Source organism: Rhipicephalus sanguineus, chromosome 4 (genome assembly GCF_013339695.2).
Source record: "Rhipicephalus sanguineus isolate Rsan-2018 chromosome 4, BIME_Rsan_1.4, whole genome shotgun sequence".
Classification (NCBI taxonomy): Eukaryota; Metazoa; Arthropoda; class Arachnida; order Ixodida; family Ixodidae; genus Rhipicephalus; species Rhipicephalus sanguineus.
In genome coordinates this window covers 114,562,598-114,573,727 of record NC_051179.1, presented here as the reverse complement: position 1 = coordinate 114,573,727, position 11,130 = coordinate 114,562,598, and the positions used below count along the sequence as shown (strand labels likewise).

The 11,130-nt window shown below is 51.2% G+C and overlaps 1 long non-coding RNA gene across 1 annotated transcript in view; it reads left to right on the top strand.

The window, feature by feature from the left end:
* Positions 1-11,130, top strand: part of LOC119390598 (uncharacterized) — a 48,155-nt gene continuing 37,025 nt past the window's right edge. The window contains exon 1 of the long non-coding RNA XR_005183396.2: positions 1-517. This is a non-coding gene — a long non-coding RNA (uncharacterized LOC119390598). The remainder of the gene's footprint in view (positions 518-11,130) is intronic.

Below are 11,130 nucleotides of genomic sequence, written 5' to 3'. Positions count from 1 at the left end.
GTGTTGCTGCTGAAGCTGAATGGAGTGGTATTTTTTTAAGCAATAATATTGACTTCAGTCTAATATCTGCTGCTACTTGCTTCAGCAGTTTCACTTGCTGCCACAGAGGCAGCAGCGCCTGTTTGCATGAACTTTCTTTAGAATCTGATAAACACAGAACAAAGTGGAAACGTATGATTTGACTTTTCAAGTGTACATATGGTGCACTTGTGAGAAAGGGTACAGTAATTTGAGGGTGCACAATGAGCACCTTCAAATCAGTGCCATTGTTTTACTGTGCAGTGAAATAACAGCATTTTTCACAACTTTGTGTGTCAGTTTAAAAGTTGTAAATCACTGTTCATTTGCAGGAGCCATGCCCGATTCTATCACTAAAACCTATAGTCCTCATCAAAAAAACTGATCAGTACTGGGTGATCTTTGGTTTCCTTAGTTTTTGCACTTATTCGTCAAATTCATTGACATAGGTTTCAATTTTATGTTGCTGGAACCGAGGGAACCCGTCTGTTACCACCAGGTGAGTGTTTAGAAAAGTTTCCTTGTGGTGCTTATTGCTCATGAAAACACTAAATTCTTCGTAGAATTTTGTTCAGTCTGTGTCCTGTTGGGAAACGGGTGTCTCAGCTTGCGACTGCTTCTGCGCAGAGCTGATAGACGGAGCGATCAAGGCGACGGTGAGTTAAGGCAAATTTATATACATCTATACAGAGGCGTTACATATTCGGCGCTGGGGCCGACAGCTTATTGGGCTCGCACAGCGGTGCGACGACGACCCGCGATTTCTTCGTTCGCTGTCTCGCTGTCTCCCTCTCTCCGCGCAGCTTGGTTCTTTTATAGCCCTGGGCGATCGCTTGCATCAGCCAGGAGCGCGAAGCCTCCAATCAGGAACCGCCGTTGGTCGCTGGCTCGAACCGGATCCGCGGATGAGAGGGCTTGCCGCACGTTGCGGGAGAGATTTCCTTCGGTTGCGTCAGACGCAGCGCCGGAGTTGCCGGGGATTGCGTAAGGCTCCCGCCTCGTTGCATCAGCTGGTGTTGACGCTGGTTGCGTCAGACGTTTTACCAGCTTGAATGCCTTGTCGAAGCAAGGAAGTTTGGGTTGGGAGCCCTGGCATAACAGCACCCCCGCCGCCAGACAATGCGCCGGAAAGACGAGCTGCTTGCACGTGGCTCGGATGCCGGGCGCGCTCGTTCGCCAGGTCCATCCAGGTTCACCTCCAGGGCCATGGGGACATTCGGCTCCACGCTTCGTTCCGTGAACAGATCCCAGTCGCCAGGCCGGATCCCGGCTCCAGTGGCTTGTCGCCAAGACGTGTCGACTTGCTTTGCTCGTCTCTTCTGACGATCTTTCGTATCAGCACTTGTTGATCGTTCTGCAACTTGTCAAGAACGGTCCGACAACAAACAACACACGACACAAGCAAGTGCCCTCGGTCACCCGACAGAACACCAGACCTAAATAGAATAATATTGTAGCGGGGTTGCAGCTATGACTATGGTGAGGTGTGCGAAGAAGAGGCAGACGACGTGTCGGTGTTCTGGAAGTAACAACCGCCATCTTGACTGCTGGACCATCCTACACTGTAAATAAGTTATAAATATATTCGCAACATTTTGGTGGTGGTGCTGGGTACTACGCAAGACGGAACTCCGCAGCGGACGTATCCTGGACAGCCGCAATATGTCAACAGAAAGCAACTCTGCTGCTGCCGCTTCGACCGCGCCTCCGGTACAGCCGGTACAGCCGGTCGTATTGACTCAACCCCGCGATCCCGGTAACTTCTGCGGCACCGACCACGTTGACGTCGATGACTGGATCGCGAAGTATGAGCGGTTTGCAGCGGTCTACCGGTGGGACCCTACAATGATGCTTGCCAACGTTGACTTCTATCTCTGCGGAACAGCAGGTACGTGGTTTCAGGCTCATGAAGCTGACATAACCAGTTGGGATGCCTGTAAACAGAAGCTTCGTGACCTATTTGGTAGAGCCGTCGGACGCCAGCGGGCCGCTTCTAAAGAACTCTCCTGTCGGTCACAATCTTCGACCGAATCGTATGTCTCCTACATCCTTGACGTCCTGGCCCTTTGCCGACGTGTCGACACCAACATGTCAGAGGGTGACAAAGTAAGCCACTTGCTCAAGGGAATTGCGGATGATGCTTTCAATTTACTAGTGTCTAAAGACTGCTCCACCGTGGACGACATCATCAAAGAGTGCCGCCGGTTCGAAGAACTGAAGAGTCGCCGCATTGCCCAGCATTTTGTGCGACTTCCGAACACAGCCGCTACATCATCTTGCAAGGACCTTCAGCCGCCATGCGGTCAACCGCCTACCAACGAGAGCGTACTTCGCATCGTGCGCCGAGAAATCGAGGCGGCGTCGCCACCATCTTTCCTGACGCGGCCATCTGATGATCCTCGACAACGATCTCGTTGATCCAGCAGGTTGTGAGGGAAGAGCTTGCGAGTGTCGGACTGCAGCCGGTGTGTTCGTTGACGGAACCTCGTGTCAGTTCCATAACGCCTCCTCGTGCACCGGAAATGTTTCGCCGCTATCGTGATCCTGCCCAGTGGAGAACGCAGGACGACAAGCCGATCTGCTTTCGTTGCCACGGTGTAGGACATATTTCTCGCTACTGTCGTTCTCGCACCTTTCCATCTCGCTCGTTTTCTGGCTATCGACGTGACGACAACCACCGGCCCCTGCAGTTTCCCGCTCGTGACGGTGGACCATACACTGAGGCTCCTGCGACATCGGTCCGACGCTCCAGCCGTTCGCCGTCCCCAAGCGATCGTCGCTCCCGGTCACCTCAGCCCCGTCGCCATTCGTCGCCCCGCCCTACCGGACGCCCATACTCGGAAAACTGAGCAATGCAGCTCCCGGAGGTGACGCTGCATTCGACCCCCGACCTGAAAACCCTCTGCTGACCCTCACTACGGACCAGAACCTGCTTGCTGTGGAAGTGGATGGCCTACCTGTTACTGCCCTCATTGATACCGGCGCACATATTTCTATTATGAGCTCTGATCTTCGTGCACGATTAAATAAGGTCCTTACGCCGCCCGAGTCCCTATTTGTACGTGTCGCTAGTGGAGGAACTCCGGCTGTACTCGGAATGTGCACGGCACGTGTGAGGTTCTCCGACCATCAGACGTCCGTTCTGTTTCATGTTCTCGCTCATTGTCCACATGATGTCATCCTCGGACTCGATTTCTTGTCTGACCACTCTGCTGTCATTGACTGCTCGGCCGGTGTTGTACAACTTGACTTGCCTGCGTCCGCCGACGTGTCGGAGGTGGTTCAGACCAAACTTTCGTGTGCTGAGGCTATTCGTCTGCCACCACAAGCCCTAACTTGCGTCGCTGTTGAACCCTATCCCAATGTACCGGATGGTGATTACGTGGTTTCTCCTTCTCCCAGTGTTCTACTGGCCCGCAGCGTCTCCTCTCCGTACACAGTTGTAACTGTTACAGCGAACAAGACGTGCCTTCCTCTTCTGAACTTCGGATTCAGCCCTCAAGTTCTACCACAAGGCATTGCTCTTGCTACTCTGTCACCGTCGCACGAGTGCCAAATCTCATCGGTGTCACCTGAACTGCCCGTTGTCGTCTCTCCGAACCCGCATAGAGTCGACGCAGTCACCTCTTCTACACTGCACAACAACATCACCAAGATGATTGCCTCAGAACTTTTGCCCTCTCAAGTTAAAGACCTCACTGATCTCCTTATGATCTACTCTGACATATTTGACTTCGACGGTAGGCCCTTAGGTCAAACCTCGCAAGTCAAGCACCGCATAGATACCGGTGATGCAGCTCCAATTCACAGGCGTCCTTACCGAGTTTCACCATCAGTGCGCGAAGTTATTCAACAGGAGGTCGACAAGATGCTCACAAAAGGCATTATTGAGCCTTCTTCGAGTCCGTGGGCTTCCCCTGTAGTCTTAGTTAAAAAGAAAGACAACAGCTGGCGTTTCTGCGTGGATTATCGGCATTTAAACAAGATCACCAAAAAGGATGTCTACCCGCTTCCTCGTATCGATGATGCCCTGGACTGCCTTCATGGTGCTACCTATTTTTCTTCGATAGACCTACGCTCTGGGTACTGGCAAATCGCCGTAGACGACCTCGACCGTGAGAAGACTGCCTTTGTAACGCCTGACGGTCTCTACCAATTCAGAGTCATGCCGTTCGGCTTGTGCAATGCGCCGGCCACGTTCGAGCGGATGATGGACACGCTTTTGCGCAGCTTTAAATGGTCTATCTGCCTGTGTTACCTGGACGACGTCATTGTATTTGCCCCCACCTTTGAGTCTCACCTCGACCGACTTTCGTCCATTCTTTCAGTGTTTCGTGCGGCTGGGCTACAACTTAATTCATCGAAATGCCAGTTTGGCCATCGCCAAGTTGCTATTCTCGGGCATCTCGTTGACTCATCTGGCATCCGACCCGATCCCGACAAAGTTCGCGCTGTCCTCGATTTTCCCGTACCAACTTGTGCCAAAGACGTTCGAAGTTTTGTGGGCCTATGCTCATATTTCCGACGATTCGTCAGAAACTTCGCAGATATTGCCCGCCCCCTCACTGATCTTCTCAAGAAAGATGTGCCATTTTGGTGGGGTCCTGACCAAGCCAGTGCTTTTTCCCGCCTCATTACGCTGCTCACCACACCGCCGATCCTCGCCCACTTCGACCCGTCTGCTCAAACCGAGGTCCGCACAGACGCTAGTGGTTACGGCATTGGCGCTGTGTTGGCCCAGCGTCAATCCGGTCATGATAGAGTTCTTGCGTATGCCAGCCGGCTCCTCTCCCCTGCCGAACGCAATTACTCTATTACTGAGCGCGAGTGCCTGGCGCTTGTATGGGCAGTTGGTAAATTCCGCCCCTATTTATATGGTCGACCTTTCACCGTTACCACAGACCACCACGCTCTATGCTGGCTTTCAGCACTCAAAGATCCAACAGGGCGCCTAGCTCGTTGGGCTCTGCGCCTCCAGGAATTCACGTACACAGTGGTCTACAAGTCCGGCCGTCTACATCAAGACGCCGACTGCCTTTCTCGGTACCCCGTTGACGATCCAGACCACGTAACGGATGGCACGTCCATCTGTATCTCCTCGCTCTCTGCTTTCGGCAACATCGGTGACGAGCAACAGCGTGACGCGTCCCTACGAGATCTAATCACCCGCCTGAATACTGACTCGACGGACAGTTCGCTTCGCATGTTCGTCATCATAGACGGTATCTTATACCGCCGGAACATGCGCCCAGTGGGACAGGAACTACTAGTTTTAGTACCCACTCATCTCCGCTCGACCGTACTTCAGCAACTACATGATGTACCAACGGCCGGCCACCTTGGTGTTGCCAGAACGTACGACCGTGTCCGCCGACGCTTTTTCTGGCCCGGCCTCTACCGTTCCGTACATCGTTATGTCTCTTCTTGGGAGTCGTGCCAACGCCGGAAAAGGCCAGCTGTACACCCCGCCGGGCTCCTTCAACCCATAGACATACCTGCTGAGCCTTTTTTTCGTGTCGGCCTCGACCTTCTGGGACCTTTCCCACTTTCTCACAACGGTAACAGATGGGTCGCCGTCGCTACGGATTATTCCACCCGTTTTGCCATTACGAGACCTCTCCCGAGCAGCTGCGCTACAGACGTCGCCGACTTTTTGATACAAGACGTCATCTTACATCACGGCGCTCCTCGTCAACTCATCACGGACCGAGGCCGCTACTTCTTATCCAAGGTAATCGAGGACCTACTTCGCTCTCGTGCAACCAAGCACAAGCTTACAACGGCCTATCATCCCCAAACGAACGGACTCACAGAACGTTTAAACCGCACGATCACTGACATGCTCGCCATGTATGTCTCGACTGATCATCGCGACTGGGACATTGCTCTACCCTTTGTCACTTTCGCTTACAATAGCTCGCGCCACGACACTGCTGGATATTCTCCCTTTTACCTTTTGTATGGAAGAGAACCGACCTTGCCGTTCGACACGCTCGTACCCATCCCTGACCACATATCCACCGAATATGCTCGCCACGCTATCAGCACAGCCGAAAAGGCCCGTCAGATCGCCCATCGACGCCTTTCGGACTCTCAACTCAGCCAGAAACATAGATACGACAGTTGTCACCGGAACGTTCGCTTCAGTCCGGGTGACCTCGTTCTCCTGTGGTCTCCGTCTCGGCATGTTGGCCTGGCCGAAAAACTTCTGCCCAAATACTCCGGCCCCTACCGTGTGCTACGCCAGGTGACTGAGGTTACCTATGACATCGCCCCTCTGGACCCTACGGCGCCCTCTACGTCTTCAAACGTCGTCCACGTCGCTCGCCTGAAGCCGTACCTTTCGCCCATCACCTGCTAACAGGCGCCGAGTCGGCGCTTTCGCCGCCGGAGGTCGATGTAGCGGGGTTGCAGCTATGACTATGGTGAGGTGTGCGAAGAAGAGGCAGACGACGTGTCGGTGTGCTGGAAGTAACAACCGCCATCTTGACTGCTGGACCATCCTACACTGTAAATAAGTTATAAATATATTCGCAACAATATATTCCTAACTACGTTTCTGTCGAAATTTTGTTCCCTCTATATCAAGAGGCACATGTGAGACACAAAACTCTTAAAAGCAGAACTCAAAATATTACACGTGTAACAAACGCAATGAAACAGAATTCAAAATAATGTTGGCCCCTTGAGATCGCTCAAGACGGAAGCGCTCAGCTCAGGCGGCAATGAGGGCAAAATTTTGCCCCAATTTGCCAGCGAAAAACCGAAAGGATAGCCGAAGACGGCACTGATTAGAACGCGCGACTCAGTGCGTCTGCGTTCGCGTTTAGCTTTCCTTTCTTGTAACGAACGTTCAAGTTGTGCTGTGGGAGTATCATGCTCCACCTTAATAACCGGCCGCTTTTGGACGACATGTTATTCAACCAGGTTAGAGGACAGTGGTCCGTTTCGACCACAATCTTGGAACCGGAGACATAACAGGCCAGCTTTTGAACGGCCCACACGAGGCAGGCACATTCCTTTTCAGAGGTACTATATGCCTCTTCCCTGCAACTCAGTTTTCGGCTTAAATACAAAACTGGTCTTTCGTGACCAGTGTCATCTTCCTGGCACAATATAGCTCCCATTCCGCGATCACTCGCGTCGCACTGAATGATAAAGCCCTTGGAAAAGTCGGGTGCCATGAGAACGGGTTTTTCGCTTAAGGCTTGTTTAAGCTTGCAAAACGCATTCTCTTTCTCCGAGTCCCATGTCACTTTAACTGGCTCCGACTTTCGAAGTGCGTCAGTTAGAGGGCTGGCAATGGTAGAGTAGTTTTGCACATAATGCTGATAGTATCCCGCTAGCCCTAAGAAAGCCCTTATCTCAGACTTGGTGGTTGGTCGTGGGTAGTTCACGACGGCGGCTACCTTGATCTCTGAAGGTCGACGCCGGCCACGCCCCACAACGTGTCCCAGGTAAGACACCTCGCCGCATCCTAGGTGACATTTAGCAGGTTTCGCTGTAAGACCCGCTTCTTTCAACTTGTTCAGCACGACTCGTAAATGTTCGACGTGTTCTTCCCAGGTGTTCGAGAAGATGGCGACATTGTCGAGATACGGCAGTGCGAACTCGGACAGGCCATTAAGAACGCGGTCCATTAGACCCGAAAAGCAATAAGGCGCATTTTTCAGTCTAAAACTCAGCATAAGGGGACGATACGTTCCGAATGGAGAAACGAACGCGGCGTAGCGGCTAGCACGCTCGGTAAGAGGGACCTGCCAATAACCTCGCACGAGGTCTAGCGTGGAAATGTAGTTTGACTTTGACACTGTTTCCACCCTTTCCTCTAGATTTGGTATCGGATAGGTCTGGTCTCGAGTTATGGCGTTAAGGCGCCGATAATCGATGCATGGCCTAGGATCCTTTCCCGGCACTTGAACCAATATTAGAGGAGATGTATAGTCACTCTCACCCGGTACTATGACTCCCGACTCAAGCATTCTATCGATTTCCTCTTTCATGATCTGCTTCTGCACAGGGGAACATCGATATGGCTTACTACGGATTGGTTCCTCACATGTCAGCTCGATGTCGTGCTTAATAACCGTCGTTTTTCCGGGACGGCTGGAAAACACGTCTTTAAACTCAGAAACAATCCTCCTCAAGTCCTCCTTCTGACTTGACTTAACCTTGGCTCCAGGTTCAACTGTTCCAACATCACCTCTGAACCCCTTTCGCTTACATCGCTAGAAGTCAGAATTTCTGCTCCTTCCTCCTCTGAGGCATTCAAAAGCAGGTTTACGACCGCCTGACGTTGAACGTACGGTTTCATCAAGTTGCTGTGATAAATTTTGTTAGACCGCTTTCCTAATTTCACTTCGTAGTTGGTATCGGAAAGCTTCGATATTACCTTAGCGGGCCCCTCCCAATGAACCTCCAGCTTGTTCTTCTTGGAAGGCCGCAGCAACATTACCTGACTTCCCACTTCGAAGGTACGTTTTTTTGCTGATTTGTCGTAGTATTCTTTCGACAATACTTGCGCTGCCTTCATGTGGCTCTCCACAAGATCTTTTGTTTTTCCGAGCCTCTGAAGGAGGTCGAGAACATAAGCAACTGCATTCGGGACCTCATCATATCCCTCCCAGGATTCGCGTAGCATTCGCAAAGGTGTTCTTAAGCTCCGGCCATATACAAGCTCTGAGGGACTAAAGCCAGTGCTCTCATGAGGAGCAGACCCCAAAGCAAACATAGCGGGAGGAATACATGCTTCCCAGTCGCATTTGTGCTCATAACAAAGAGCTCTCAGTATATGTTTCAGAACTGAATGCATACGCTCTACCGCATTAGATTGTGGGTGATGGATCGAGCTGTGCACCACCTTGATTCCGCATTTATCCAAAAAGGTAGAGGTAAGGCAACTGGTGAAGACGCTGCCATTGTCGCATTGAATTTCAGAAGGAAATCCGACACGCGCGAATATCGAGAGCAGAGCGTCCACGACGTGAGGAGAATTGAGTTCCCTAAGAGGTACCGCTTCTGGAAATTTCGTTGCTACACAGAGGGCAGTCAGGATGTATCGACAACCTTGCCTTGACTCCGGCAATGGCCCAACAATGTCGATAACCAGGCGCCGAAAAGGTTCTGTTATAACTGGCACAAGCTTCATGGGAGCCTTCCACTTGTCTGTGGATTTCCCCACCCTCTGACAAGTGTCGCAAGAGCGCACAAAGTCTTCGGTATCTTTCCAGCATTTCGGCCAGTAAAACTCAAGGGAAATCCTAGCCTTGGTCTTCTTCAAACCGAGATGCCCTGCCCACGCGTTTTCGTGCGCAAGTTCCAACAGCTGGCGACGATACTTTTGCGGTATCAAGAGTTGCTCACACCTGCGACCTTGTACATCTGTGTAGCTACGATACAATAGCCCAGATTTCTCATAAAAAGAAACATTATTTTTCTTTACTCCCAATTTTACGCTTTCCATTAGCGCTTTTATGGAGATGTCTTCACGCTGCTCTCTAATGAGCGTCGCTCGATCAACCCTCGACAGCTCACACCAACTTTCAGCTACAGGCTTGAGCGTATTGCCCGCCTCGCCCAACGGCGCCACTTCGGTTTCTCCGCTGACAGAGACGACGCTACCCGCTTCAGCTGCAGGCGGCTCGAGTAACCCATCCCGAGAGTTTTCTGTCCTAGGCTCGCTCGACTCGCTGCCAAGGTCACGCAGCTCGGCCACTTTTGCCGGTGGTGGCGTACTACATGGAACGAGATCAAGTTCCTGTGAAAGCTTCCGCGCTTGCGATCGCGTGAGGGCCATGTACGCAACGCTGGGAAAGAACGATTTACCCTGTTCTTTGAGAAGCTGCTCCGAGTTGTTCGAAAAAAGATAAAGAAAACAATCTGGGAGAGCAGCAGACACAGCCGCTTTGGTGTGAAGCTTACCGAAAGAGCCTTCAATGATCACCGTAGCTATCGGAAAGCAAGTGCTCTGCTCCTCCGCGACTTGCCTGATCCATGCGCATTCTCCTGTCAAGTCGTTTGGAGACACTAATGCAGGATGGACAACGTCCATAGTTGCCGCTGAGTCTCGAAGTACTCGACACGTTTTCCCATTGACACTAATCTCCTGAATATACGGTTCTAACAACCGCATGTTCTTTTAAATGCGAAGCATTTCTTAGCGAACCTCTGGCACTTTCAGCGTTTCTATCTACGTATCTATCTATCTATCTATCTATCTATCTATCTAGCCGCCTACGTCTGGGTGCTCTCATGATCGCCTCCTTAACTTGGTGTAGACCAAAATTTGCATAGGAAAGTAAGAGGATTTGACGAATATGATTGCCGGGGTCATGATATGAATAACGTTAAAAAATTGTCGCGTACGTCGTCAAACCCTTTCCCACTAGACACGTGTGGCACATACCCGTTTACCACGGGCTGTGGTGTACGGGTATGCGCCACAGGTGATTGACAGTTTATATCTACCCAGCAACGGCGAGAACAGACAGTGCTAACTTAAATGTTAGAGCGTTAAGGAAAACCAACATCGGCAGCATTGACTCAACGAATGGAAAGAATGAAAATTAGGATCCTAGCAGGAATCGAACCCAAGCATTCTGCGTGGCAATCAGGTATTCTACCACTGAGCCACGCAAGGTCTGTAAACTGGTTTGAAAAAGCAGCCTACGCAGGCGTAATAACAGTGCAACGCCAATTGTGGTTGTGGTGCTGGCTATGTAATTTTGCAAGAAAGCAATAAACGCTACATGATACTCCTATGATGTGTACTCCTACGATACAGGTGTCATATCAGATTAGTGTCTGTAGTTCCAGTGTTGGCTCCGCTTTTATAGCAGTCTAATAAACATTACGTTTGTATTCCTATGATTCAGCAAGCTATATTGAAGCATTGCTCGACCCCGGAGGAATACATTAACGAAGGTTACATATGATATCCACATCACCGCACCGTAAAGTGCACTTCGTCCACCAGAACGACGCTGTGTCCTCTTCATTTCTTACGAGCCTGGGCGATGGCCTCATGCTGACCGAGGATGATGCCAGATTGATTGACAACCGCTTTGTAGACTAGGCTACTTAGGCCATATGCGCCCAGGTAGCCTACGAATA